Source organism: Podarcis muralis, chromosome 16, assembly GCF_964188315.1.
Source record: "Podarcis muralis chromosome 16, rPodMur119.hap1.1, whole genome shotgun sequence".
In the NCBI taxonomy this organism is placed as follows: Eukaryota; Metazoa; Chordata; class Lepidosauria; order Squamata; family Lacertidae; genus Podarcis; species Podarcis muralis.
In genome coordinates this window covers 37799886-37814609 of record NC_135670.1, presented here as the reverse complement: position 1 = coordinate 37814609, position 14724 = coordinate 37799886, and positions in this window count along the sequence as shown.

Here is a 14724-nt window from a genome sequence, read left to right as displayed (position 1 = left end):
CTTCAGTAAATAGATCTTGAAATCAAAATGGCATCAATTTCTCAATTGACTAAGCCAATATATGTAAAGAAATGGTCCCTGTATCTTGCATTTTCCATTGATCTGGTTAGTGGAGAATGCATATGGGAGAAATTATAGCAAACAGGTGTAAAAGGTGGGTGGCTGTACTTAATTATAAAGATGCAACAAGACTTCAGTAAAAGTTCACGTAGCACACTCTTTGGAATGGCCAAGTAGTACTCCAGCTTTTGGGTGTGGGTGACAAAAATGTTTTCAGGCTCTATTGTTTAATGTGAATGAAAACAATATTAGTATCACCTCATACTGTACATTTGTAGACCAGTATATCTGAGGGATAGACCAGTTTCACTCTTGTTGTATGGCGAAGAAGTAGTTCTTATGTCTTCCTCACAAGTGACTTATGTGGTATAAGAGATTTTATATCTTGTCATTCATTCAAATGTTTAATGTTGGTAAAAAACAGAGTATGATTTCTAGAAAACATCAGTGACAACATATGAATGGAATCAAATTGCCCAAATAAAGTTTGTTAAGGGAAGCCCTGTTCAGGGGAAGTTTTTAAGGTTTGATGTCATATTGTGTTTTAATTTGTTGAAAGCCGCCCACTTTTGAAACTGTTTTCGCAGGTCTTTGGACCATAATGAAGAATGTATGCATGCACTAAGCATCTTTGTTGGAAGTATCTAAGAAAGTGTTGTGTCTTGAAAAAGTAAACCAAAAGTCCCCTTTGAATTAACTGGTCATTTATTTGACTCTTTCCATAGAATCATAGAATCATAGAATCATAGAATCATAGAGTTGGAAGAGACCACAAGGGCCATCGAGTCCAACCCCCTGCCAAGCAGGAAACACCATCAGAGCACTCCTGACATATGGTTGTCAAGCCTCTGCTTAAAGACCTCCAAAGAAGGAGACTCCACCACACTCCTTGGCAGCAAATTCCACTGTCGAACAGCTCTTACTGTCAGGAAGTTCTTCCTAATGTTTAGGTGGAATCTTCTTTCTTGTAGTTTGGATCCATTGCTCCGTGTCCGCTTCTCTGGAGCAGCAGAAAACAGCCTTTCTCCCTCCTCTATGTGACATCCTTTTATATATTTGAACATGGCTATCATATCACCCCTTAACCTCCTCTTCTCCAGGCTAAACATGCCCAGCTCCCTTAGCCGTTCCTCATAAGGCATCATTTCCAGGCCTTTGACCATTTTGGTTGCCCTCCTCTGGACACGTTCCAGTTTGTCAGTGTCCTTCTTGAACTGTGGTGCCCAGAACTGGACACAGTACTCCAGGTGAGGTCTGACCAGAGCAGAATACAGTGGCACTATTACTTCCCTTGATCTAGATGCTATACTCCTATTGATGAGGCCCAGAATTGCATTGGCTTTTTTAGCTGCCGCGTCACACTGTTGGCTCATGTCAAGTTTGTGGTCAACCAAGACTCCTAGATCCTTTTCACATGTACTGCTCTCAAGCCAGGTGTCACCCATCTTGTATTTGTGCCTCTCATTTTTTTTGCCCAAGTGCAATACTTTACATTTATCCCTGTTAAAATTCATCTTGTTTGTTTTGGCCCAGTTCTCTAATCTGTCAAGGTCGTTTTGAAGTGTGATCCTGTCCTCTGGGGTGTTAGCCACCCCTCCCAGTTTGGTGTCATCTGCAAATTTGATCAGGATGCCCTTGAGTCCATCATCCAAGTCGTTGATAAAGATGTTGAATAAGACCGGGCCCAAGACAGAACCCTGTGGCACCCCACTAGTCACTCTTCTCCAGGATGAAGAGGAACCATTGATGAGCACCCTTTGGGTTCGGTCAGTCAGCCAGTTACAAATCCACTGAGTGGTAGCATAGTCAAGACCGCATTTTACCAGCTTCTTTACAAGAATATCATGGGGCACCTTGTCAAATGCCTTGCTAAAATCAAGGTAGACTACATCCACTGCGTTCCCTTCATCTACCAGGCTTGTAATTCTGTCAAAAAACGAGATCAGGTTAGTCTGACATGACTTATTTTTCAGAAATCCATGCTGACTATTGGTGATCACAGCATTCCTTTCTAGGTGCTCACAGACTGTTTGCTTAATGATCTGCTCCAGAATCTTCCCTGGTATTGATGTCAGACTGACTGGGCGGTAATTATTTGGGTCCTCTCTTTTCCCCTTTTTGAAAATAGGGACAACATTTGCCCTCCTCCAGTCTGCCGGGACTTCGCCTGTTCTCCAGGAATTCTCAAAGATGACTGCCAGTGGTTCTGAAATCACATCTGCCAGTTCTTTTAATACTCTTGGATGCAGTTCATCTGGCCCTGGAGACTTGAATACATCTAGACTAGCTAAGTATTCTTGTACTATCTCCTTAGTTATTCTGGGCTGTGTTTCCTCTGCTGAATCATTTGCTCCAAATTCTTCAGGTCGGGCATTGTTTTCTTTATCGGAGAAGACTGAGGCAAAGAAGGCATTGAGGAGTTCAGCCCTTTCTGTGTCCCCTGTTTGCATTTCACCATCTTCTCCTCTGAGTGACCCCACGGTTTCTTTGTTCTTCCTTTTGCTACGAACATACCCATAAAAGCCTTTTTTGTTGCTTTTAACCTCTCTAGCAAGCCTGAGTTCATTTTGTGCTTTAGCTTTTCTGACTTTGTGTCTACACGTGCTGGCTATTTGTTTGAATTCCTCTTTGGTGGTTTCCCCCCTTTTCCATTTTTTGTACACATCCTTTTTTAATCTTAACTCAGTTAAAAGTTCTTTAGATAGCCACCCTGGCTTCTTTAGGCACCTTCCATGTTTCCGTCTCATTGGTATTGCCTGAAGTTGTGCTTTTACTATCTCCCTCTTAACAAACTCCCAGCCATCATGAACTCCCTTTCCTTTTAGTATTACTGTCCATGGGATCTCACCCAGCACTTCCCTAAGCTTTATGAAGTCGGCTTTCTTAAAGTCGAGAAATTGAGTCCTAGTATGCTTGGCTGCTCCTTTCCGCTGTATAGTAAACTTCAGAAGAGCATGATCACTCGCGCCTAGTGATCCTTCCACTTCTACCCCACTAACCAGGTCATCAACATTGGTTAGGACCAGATCTAAAATGGCTGTTCCTCTTGTTGCTTCTCCCACTTTCTGGACAATGAAGTTGTCTGCAAGGGCAGTGAGGAATCTGTTTGACCTTATGCTCTTGGCTGAGTTTGACATCCAACAAATATCCGGGTAATTGAAGTCCCCCATTACTACTATCTCCCTTCCTTTTGCATGCTTGGCCATCTGTTCCAGGAAGGCATCATCTATGTCCTCCGTTTGGCTTGGGGATCTATAGTAAACTCCCACAATGAGGTCACTGTTATTCTTCTCTCCCTTAATTTTGACCCAAATGCTCTCACTTTGGCTTTGAGGTTCTAAATCTTGGATCTCTTCACAGGTATACACATCCCTGACATATAACGCCACTCCTCCTCCTTTCTTGTCTGGTCTGTTTCTTTGAAATAGATTGTATCCCTCCATTATTACATTCCAATCTTGGGATTTATCCCACCAGGTTTCAGTGATTCCTATTATGTCATATTTAGTTTGCTGTACCAGGAGCTCAAGCTCATCTTGTTTATTTCCCATGCTTTGCGCATTAGTGTACAGACATTGAAGTCCATTAATCATTCCCCCGTGTCTCTTATTTAAGGATTTTCTCCTCCCACCACTAGGTCTGCATGCTCTTTGCTCCATTCGGTCTATGACATTTGGATGATCATCTTCATCAATTGATAGACTCCTACCTTCAGGAGCACTGTCTCCCTCCCCCACATTAGTCAGTTTAAAGCCCTCCTGATGAGGTTTCTGAGATTTTTTGCAAAAACATTCCTCCCAACCGTTGTGAGGTGCAGCCCATCGCTTGCCAGAAGTCCATCTCCTTTTGTTTAACAATTCATTCTTCAAAGGTCTGGCAGATTTTTGCATGATACCTTATCAGGGCTGGCCCCGGTTGTTTTGCCACGTGAGGCAAAAGAGAAAATGCCACCCCCTGCCACCCCCTCTTCCTCTGCCAGCCCCTGCCCCATTGTGAAGGTGGCAGGGTAGCCAAAGGAGGTGCAGCAGGTGGGCCTGGATGAAAGCCGGATCCAGTCCTCTTTATGTTAAGCTGAATTGACGTACATGGCGCCTTTCCATCACACAGAACAACATTTAGCTACTGCAACCCACAAACTCAAATGGAAAGATGTGAACACAGAACAATTCATTCTCACTAATGGGAGTGCTTTCCTTGGAGTAGTTAAAAGAATTTCCAAAAGACAATAAAGGCAGTCTGACTCTTTTAAATAACTGTCCAGGTAAAAATGAGTAAATTCCTAGAAATAACCAGCTTTTCATTCCCCCCCCGCTCAGATATGGATCCTTGTATCAAATGTCCCGAAGACCAGTATCCCAGCAAGGACCACAGTCAATGCATTCCCAAAGTTCTAAGCTTCCTCTCTTACACAGAAAACCTAGGGATTATCCTAGCTACTTTAGCCAATTCTTTCTCTTTCATCACAATTCTAGTGCTGGGAAGTTTTATGAAACGCAGGGACACACCCATAGTCAAGGCCAATAACCGGACCCTGACTTACATCCTCCTCGTTTCCCTTCCTCTTTGCTTCATCTCCGCTTTGCTCTTCATTGGACAGCCAGGAGAAGGGAACTGCCTTCTACGCCAAATGGTATTTGGCATCATCTTCTCTGTGGCTCTTTCTTGTGTCTTGGCAAAGACCGTAACGGTGGTTCTGGCATTCATGGCAACCAAACCAGGATCTGGGATGAGCAAATGGGTGGGGAAAAGACTGGCAAATTCAATTCTCCTCATCTGCACCTTCATTCAAGCTAGCATTTGTATCCCGTGGTTAAGTACTTCCCCACCATTCCCAGATTCGGACATGCACTCATTGAATGGGAAAATCATCTTGAATTGTAATGAGGGATCAGCGGTCATGTTTTATTGTGTCGTGGGCTATACGGGCTCCCTAGCCGTAATCAGCTTCGTTGTGGCTTTTCCGGCCAGGAAATTACCTGACAGTTTCAATGAGGCCAAATTTATCACTTTCAGCATGTTGGTGTTTTGCAGTGTTTGTTCCAACCTACCTGAGCACCAAAGGAAAATACATGGTGGCTGTGGAGATCTTCTCCATCTTGGCCTCCAGTGCTGGATTACTGGGTTGCATCTTTTCTCCTAAATGCTACATAATTTTATTCAGGCCTGATCTGACCAGTAGAGAGCAAATAATGGCCAGAAAAAGTGAGAGGATGTAAGTTCATCTGTTTATTAAGCTCACTTAAAAATTCACTGGAAAGTCCACATCATGAGATTTTTAGTACAGTGGTGCCCCGCAAGACGAACGCCTCGCAAGACGGAAAACCCGCTAGACGAAAGGGTTTTCCGTTTTGGAGGCGCTTCGCAAAACGAATTTCCCTATGGGCTTGCTTCGCAAGACGACAGCCCATAGGGAAATCTCCGGGACAGCGGGGAAGCGCAGCGCGTCTTCCCCACTGTCCTCGGACCTCCTCCGAAGCCTGGCGGAGGGGCGGGAACACCTCCTCCCGCCGCCGCCGGGCTTCGGAAGGCTCCTCCGAAGCCGGGCGACGGGGCGGGAACACCTCCTCCCGCCGCCGGGCTTCGGAACGATGGACCTCTTCTGAAGGCGGGCGGGGGGGCGAAAATCTTTGCTCCCCCCCGCCTGCCTTCAAAAGCCGTCCGGGACAGCGGAGAAACGCGCTGCCTTTCTCCGCTCTCCCGGGAAGGCAGGCAGGGGGGAGCAAAGACTTCCCCCCCCGCCCGCCTTCAGAAGAGGTCCAGGACCTCTTCTGAAGGCTGGCGGGGGGCAAAAGTCTTTGTCCCCCCTGCCTGCCTTCCCAGGGGCTTTTAAATCGCCCCGGACAGCGGAGAAGTCCTCCGCTGTCCCGGGGCGATTTTAAAATGCCGCCCGCCAGCATTTTAAGATCGCCCCGGACAGCGGAGAAGTCCTCCGCTGTCCCGGGGTTTTTTAAAATGCTGGGGGTGGGAAGAAAAGCCCTTGTCCCCCCCCCCAGCCTTCAGAAGAGGACGGGGGACAGACTGTCCCCGGACCTGGTCTGAAGGCGGTTTCCATAGGAACGCATTAATTGATTTTCAATGCATTCCTATGGGAAACCGTGCATCGCAAGACGAAAAACTCGCAAGACGAAGAGACTTGCGGAACGACTTAATTTCGTCTTGCGAGGCACCACTGTATTAGTGTTTTAATAGAGAGAGACCATTGCTCAAATGTAGCCTTCTTGTGAGTACAGTTGTACTGGACAAACATTATCACAGGTCAATGCCCTGTTTTGATTTGTGAAATTGGGAATTGTAGTTCATATTCAAGAACTGTTGTCGGGATCTTGGTCTCCATGTTGTCTTCTCTACTTGGGCATGAGACTATATAACAGGGAGCAGCAAATAAGGAAAAAGAAAAGAGGATAAACACTAAAATAGTTGGAAAATTCAGAAAAGATATCCTAGGAGCTTTGTATTGAATGATGCCACTTCAGAGGCCAGAAACACGCTTGGGAAATTATAATCATTCCTATCATTGCCAAAATTACTGTTTTCTGTCTTGTGACACAATTGACATCCAGAGCCTGTAAGAAAAATAAAAAATAAGCATATTGAAAAACCTATATAATTCCTGTGTTATTCAGAACTGGATCTAGGGATATATAGGGTATCTTCATTCTTCTGCATAACCACTTTCCCACTGATTTTTAACAAATAAAGTATGCTGTGAGTATCCTGGTTCCTCATATATTCTCCTGCTTCCCCTGTTTAATTTTTGCTTCCCAGATTCTTACTGTGGAAAACTGAACCTCGTTGACCAGTATAGAATAGCACACATGCCCTGTAATTTGCATACCCATCTTTTGGGGAAACAAGCTGAGAATTCACAAGTTTGCATTTGGATTCCTTTGCTCACCCCAGCAAAATTACTGACACCTGACCTGTAGACACGAATATTAAGTTGTTTAGAAATAAATTTTAAAAATTTGCTCATCCTTAGAGGATAAAGGGGGGAGATAAAGAAAATACGCTGTTTTGGGAACGATGGGCAAGGAGGTGAAATGAAATAAAGTAGCAGGATACTGGTACCCAGATTCCCTAAATAGCCATGCTGCAAATCTGTGTAGCAGCAACACCATCTGCCATTCAAGGAAGACTGTAGAAAACTGAAAAACACCCACATTGAATTCTGCAACTGGAATCATGGGAAAACAGCTTTGGAAGGGGAGTTTCATCAACAGGATCTTGCTTGTGGTGATGTTGCTGCTCGTTCTACCATGTTGTATGGTATGCAATGCACATTCTATTAATTGCAGCATATATGATGATCTCCTCCCTATTCCTCATGAATTTTACCAGCCAGGAGGCATTGTCATTGGTGAGATTGTTTCTCAAGTATTACTCCTCTCTAATATGCTCTCTTTCATGGAACAGCCTGCCCAGATCACGATTGACGAACCTATGTAAGGCATCAATATTTCTCACACAATTTGAAATATGTATGAATTATAATTATTCAGAACATATCCTTAAGGCAGTGTTTCCCAACCTTTTTTGGGCAAAGGCACACTTGTTTCATGAAAAAAATCTCGAGGCACACCACCATGCCAGATGGGGAAAGGTCACTTTTTACTTATGTAAAAAAAAAAAAAATAGTAACAGCATAGAAGGTAATGGTTAGGCTAGCATCCCTCTTCCAAATATGCTAGGTTTTTATTTGCAGGGACTGTTCTACATGGGAAAGCATTCAGCACTGTCATTCCCCCATCTGCCACCTGAATTGGTACTATTCTGGGTCAACTTACTCTGCTGCATGTGTAGATGAAAATGGCACCAAGTGTGGGGGAGGGGGCAGAACAGGTTTCAGATACAGGATATTAAGCATACACGTACTTCAGATTGAACTGGTTGCTTGCTTTGCAAGTTTTCATTTCCCAAATGACTGCCTTGGCAAGCGCAATACCTACCAGGCTCAACGCCGGTCTCGCGCTGCCACTTCCCGCGCTCTCAAGGACCCGGGAGGAGGAAGGCGTGAAGGGAATCCCGAAGGCGCGAAAACCTCGCGCATGCGCAGGCCTTCCGCCTGCGACAGCCCAGTAGGCCGGCCGAAGCGAGCGGCGATGGAATGTGGGAGGGAGCTCGCTCGCCGCCCCGTGTGTGCCTATGTGGGGCACGTTACAGCCCCGTGACGTCAGCGCCACGCAGGCAGCCAGGCAGGCAGACGGCGAGAGCCCCGCGCTAGTGTGCCGCGGAACACCGGTTGGGAAACACTGGTCTAATGATGACAATTTGGCCCTCTCTGAAGTGCTTCTCTGCAAGATATGGTAGGGTGTGTTACACAAGTAAACACTTGGAGGGTATGATAAAGAGAGCATTCCAAGAGTGACTTGGGATGCTATGAAGATGCTGCAAAAGTGGGCATGTGATTATTGCACGCCTTAAGCTAATGCTGAATACCCAAGAGTGTACAACTGGACTGCTGAATCCTAACTGGGTGTACTGAAAAGATGCTGGATGAGGCCCAGACCAATAGTACCTGCAAAAGCAGCGTTATTAAAAGCAGCTTTCCCTTTGAACATCTCTTTGTTCAAAGTGCATCTGAAAGCCTAATGACCCACTGGTTCCTTAGGAGTGAGCTTTAATGCAAGGATTTTGATGTTAATCCATGGATCAGATGCGTGTGTGTGGATAATCGCATTGTTGGACAGTCCTTTCTGCCTGTTGGCCGTTAGCCAACGACCCCCTCCTCCGCCTGAATGAAATGTGCCCCGTGGGAGCGTTGGGACATCAGAACCACGAGTTATAGTTATAGGCACGTCCCAGGGCGAAGCAGGTTTGGAGGGAGGGGGGTGCCTAAGAAACTATCGACGGGGTTGGCGAGGCGGCGTTCAGACTGGGCTGCAAACAGCAGCTGTGTAGAATGGCCATAGGAAAGGCGAGCAGCTCCTTTTATTTCCTCCCTCGCAGCTGATTCCCCTCTCTCCCGCCACCAGATTGTGAAAAGGCTCGGAATTCAGCCTGAGGAAAACCCCAAGTCCCCACATTTCTAGTTTCCCGCGCCCTTTAAAGGGCGATACGAGCCCCACGGCAGGCAGGCAGGCAGAGCTGGGACGGGGGTTTCCAGGGGACACGGCAGCTCCTCGAAAGGCTTCTCTCGGCTGCGCTCAATCCTCCTCGGAGAGGATTTCCCCTCCGGTCCCATGCGTTCGTTTGGGGGAGCCCTCCGGCTGCTCCCTCTCCCGCCGCGCAGGAGCGATGCCTCTCTCTGGCTCTCCCTCCGCGCAGGCTGAGGGAGGGAGGGAGGGGCGCGTGTGACCCGTCTCTGCTGGGAGACCAAACCCAGCGAGGCAGAGTCGCGCGGAGGCGCCCAGGCAGCGCTGCCGGCTGCGAGGAGGAGCGCCAGGCAGCAGCAGGAGGCGCGGCCTCTCCTCGCCGCCGCCGCCCCGCCTCCCTCCAGGCAACATCTTGCGGCACACCAGGCAGCGTCTCGCGGCACACTGGTGTGCCGCGGAACACCGGTTGGGAAACACTGCCTTAAGGATCGATGTGCTTTATTGAGCTTTTGATGTAAATGAAGTGACGCTTGGTTTGTTAATATGTGTGTGATACCTTCTACAATGTCTTGTTGGGCATAAACCGCTAGTGTGTTTCCTCCAGATATCTTACAGAAATGAATGGATCGTGTGCATTTCTGTATCGCAGCTGGAGCAGGATCCTCTCATAGCATCTATTTGCTTCTGAGGTGGTTATCTGGCAAGGAGCATTTATCTTCTTTCTGGTTGTCATTTGTTCATACTACATTTTAAATTTATTTCCAAACTGCTAGAAGTCCTATTCCTTTTTAAATGAGTGGCAAAATGAGGAAACCTTAAAACCAGCGCTGTTTTTCTAGAAAAAGAGGTGCCAGAACTCACCATAAGCGGCTTGTTCTCTTAGAATGGCAATGGCGCCCACCTGAGAGGTGCCAGAACTGAGTTCCAGTGAGTTCTGGGCGAAAAAAGTCCTGCTTAAAATGATTTCATTTCTGCTCTCGCTACACTTTGTTGTCTTACATCCTTGATCTCAATCTCAGCCCTTCCCTTGCCATTTCAGACTTCAAGTATTTCTGACATTTGGTTTCATATTGTTATATGTTAGAGAAATGGATATGTTTCTTATTCCTGTTTTAATGCATCTAATTTGCAAAGCTTACTCTCTCTCATTATACAGGGAGAAACATAGGGCTATTGATGCAATACATAACAGACTTTAGAGGGGCAAAGCAAACCTAACCCTCTTATGGAAGTATCATTAGATATAGGCCAATATTTACAAAAGAAACTTGTCTCTATTTCTTGTTCATACTTTTTTATTTAGAATCATAGAATTGTAAAGTTATTAAATCATATTAAATACGATACTGACCTTTCCCCCCTTTTTCTTAAAGAAATGTGATTTGTGAATTGACTCCAGTACAATACAATAGTATCTGGGGAAAGGATTTCATTGTACTTTCCACCTGTAATATTTTATTAAGCATTAAAAAGTCCTAGAACTGGATGAGCATTTAGATCGTTAATTGATTGGAGAAATATTTATTTCATAGGTCTTATTTTTGTACTTTGGTATATAATCTTGTGCAGTTATAAACTACAGTTTAATCCTAGAAACCTGTAGAGATGTGATGATGAAGTGCACAAGTTGTTCTTGTTGTTGTTATAGCTGTGGTTTTATTAAACAGCTGCTAATTGTCTTGCAGATCAGTGCCAAAGAACTACCAGCACGTTCTGGCCTTAGCATTTGCTGTCAAAGAAATCAATGAGAATCCCAACATCTTATCCAATATCTCTCTGGGGTTTCGTATCCTCAATAGCTACTACACTGCAAGGATGACCTACAAGGCCACCCTCAGCCTGCTCTCCACAGAACATAGGTTTGCCCCCAACTTCAAATGTGACAACCAAAACAATCTGATAGCTTTCATTGGGGGATGTATCTCTGAAGTCTCTGCCAACATGGCCACCATTTCAGCAATCCACAAGACTCCACAGGCAAGTCGTGTACATTAGAGCATGGAGGTTTCACAAGTATGGTACACCATCTTGGTTTCAGGAAACTCTCTGACAGTGTTCGCCATGATTTTTAGTTACTGAATGAAAGAAATATGGGCTAGATGATTATACAATCTGATGAATAGAGAACGTGTTGGACAACAGAACCCATGGATGGCTTATCGTCAGAGTTTGGGGATATTGCAAGTGGGATACTTCAGGGCTTTGTTTTGAAGGTCTTGTTTCTCAAAATATTTATTGATCACTAAGACAAAAGGGTGGAGAGAATCTTTATCAATTTGGAGGTGACAAAAGCCTGTGGGGGGTAGATAACACTTCAGAAGACAGGAAAAGAACTCTAATAATAATAATAATAATAATAATAATAATAATAATAATAAACCTTTATTGTCACCTGTGTGCAGTGAAGTTAAACGAGCCCCCCTCCGCTGCCCACCCCCCACATACACTCAGTCCTGTTCACACTCTATGTGCCTGTTGGAAGTCAATTGCACCACTATTATTTTTCCATTCAGCAGCCCAACAGCCCACAGATAAAAACTGTTCTTTAACCTGTTGGTGTGGCTGACTATACTTCTGTATCTCCTGCCCAAAGGTAGGAGATTAAAGAGGTGCTGGCCTGAGTGTGAGTCATCCCAAAAATTTTCCTCGCTCTTCCGAGGCAGCGGTCTCACGCGATGTCATCTAGAGAACTCAGGAGACAGCCCATGATGTCCTGTGCTGTATTCACCACCCTCTGTAGGGACTTTCTGTCCGTGGCTGTCAAACCAGCGTACCGCACTGTAATACAGTATGAAAGGATACTTTCTGTTGTGGACAGGTAGAAGGAGATCATCAGTTTTTGTTTGACATTGTTCTTTTGCAAGACCCTGGGAAAATGGAGTCTCTGTTGGGCCTTCATGATGCCAAACAGAACCTACTTATTCTCACGACATATTTTAAGTAACTCCAATTCTCTCAGAAAGAGATAAGCCACACCAGGAAATCTTCACTGAGTCCCAAAGTCTTCAGGCTAGTCAAGAACCCTACAGGAATCTTCCAATTGCATCTGTCTGCAATGTCCCCAAACACACAACTCAGATATTACTTCTACAAGTTCTGGAAAACAGGGAGTGGAAGTGACTGATTAGTGTAGCTGGGGCTCTGATTTTATTAGATCATTTTGTAGAAAGTTCTGCAAGTAAAGTTTTAAATAATATATAATGGGTCTGGAAAATGTTTCTTTCGAAAAGGTTTTATGCATCCAATCGCTCCAAGCTGCACAATATAATATCTGCTATGCACCTTACACGGTTCTTTTAGGAATTGGGCCAAATGGTTCATCTTCCCAACTTAATTCTCTTTGTAGAGCTGAATGAATGAAGAGCACTAATCCAAGTCCCTTTATATTATTCTGTGCAGGTGCTGCCCCTTTCTGTGTGCAATGACAACTGCCATCCTGGCTACAGCAGGAAAAAGAAGGAGGGAGAGAAATTTTGCTGTTATGACTGTGCTCCGTGTCCAGAAGGAATGATATCTGGCCAGAAGGGTAGGAGGCAATTGTGTACTGTGATATCATTCATCTTCTGTAACATATCGTATTTGCTTTGAGAATGCACATCCCTTGAACAGACAACCCAAACACAAGACCACTCTTCCTTGTGTTATTTCCAGGAGCTGGGATTCAGATGCATACTGCCTCATTGATACCCCTATTCTGTATTAATTTGTCCAATCCTCTTTTAAAGCCATTCAAGTTGATGACCAGGTGCTCTTGGAGGAAACTGATTTTCTACATTGATTTCAATCAGGGTTTATATCAAAAATATCAAAAACCACCATCAACAGCAAACTCTTGCACTAAATTAGATTATTAGAATTATGCAGCACAACCTATAGAAATATTTGAACAGCTCTTTGTTGTTTTCAGATATGAATGCCTGTGTCAAATGTCCAGAAGACCAATATCCAAACAAGGACCAAACTAGATGCATTGCTAAGGTTCTAAGTTACCTCTCTTACAAAGAAGATTTAGGGATCATCTTAGCTACCTTGACTATTGCTTTCTCATTGATCACAGTTTTAGTCCTTGGGATTTTTGTCAAGAACAGGGAGACTCCAATCGTTAAAGCCAACAACCGGACACTCACCTACATCCTCCTCATCTCTCTCCTCCTTTGCTTCCTCAGCTCCTTGCTCTTTATTGGAAAGCCTGGGAAAGCTTTGCTGTTCAAGGAATGGCATGCAGAGACAAAGTTAGCATCTCAGTAAAAAAGCACTTTTTCACCAATCAGTCAGTCATTCAATCAATCAATCAATCAATCATTTATTGTATTTGACTAAAAGCCATTACAGATCCAGTTACAACAGCATCAAACCCAAAGACCCAAACTATAGCTCCCAGGTTTATTTTTTTAATAAAAAGTAATCTTTATTAAATAGTTTTCCAGATGAAATACATTGTTTCCGACAGATTTGCATGGGGAAATATTTTCGATTCCTCAAGAATAAGGGGCAGTGGGGTGAGGGAGGCCAGGGCCACATCCACACCATTTCATGTGCTATGAAGCCGCTTTAAACACTCATGGCTTCTTCCCCCAAAGAATCTGGGAGCTATAGTTTGAAAAGGGTGCAGAGAGTTGTTAGGAGACCCCCTCTTCCCCTCCAAGAGCTACAATTCCCAGAGTTCCCTGGCAAAAAGGGAACTCTACCCCTACCCCTGACGCTAACCCTAACTCTAACCCTAACGCTAACCTTAACCTTTAACTAGAGCTACAATTCCCAAAGTTCCCTGACAAGAAGGGAACCCTAACCCTACACATTAACCCATAACTAGAGCTACAATTCCCGGAGTTCCCGGACAAGAAGGGAACCCTAACCCTAACACTACCCCAACACAACCCTACCCCTACCCCTACCCTAACCCTACTCCTAACCCTAAGCCTAAGCCTAACCCGCCTAACAACTCTCTGTCCCCTTAACCACCTACAGTTCCCAGAATCCCTGAGGGGAAGCCATTCCTGTTCAAAGCGTCTTCATAGCACTTCCAATGGCCCTAATGTGGCCTAATATTTCCTCCCTCATTTTCTTCTCTCTCCCCACTGCCCCATCACTTGCAATGCAGCAGATGTCCGCCTGCAGTCTTCCTTCAAAGCTCCTTCTCTCAGGTACGGCCACGGCCTTGTCCTTTGTTCGCTGCCAGTATTTCACGTTCATTTCTCCCATGTAAATAGGGACGTCCTGCGCTTCTCTTCATGACTTTGAAGGCTGGACTTGGGGAAAACCTCACCGGCTCCGGACATCCCTGTAAGGCAAAGGCAAAGAGGTGAGTGGGATGGCCCCCATCCAACAGCGTCCCCCCAGACTCCTCCTCGGTTTGGCTGCCTGTTAACAAACAAGGCTTCCAAACCACTTTGCATCCATCTCTGCCAGAGTAGCCTCACGGCATCCACTAGCCTGAACGCAAACTCTTCCGACAATCACCCACCAGCTGCAGCCTCGCCAGGTCCATTGCCAGGCATCAACCAGCTTCAGAGCTGAATATCCGTCGCCTTCAGGTAGCGATCCCACCAGCAAGTAAACTTTGTACTTGCCTTCTCCTTGCTCCACAGCATCCCAGCACCAGGCGATTGCCTCCTTCCGCTTGTCAGCTTGC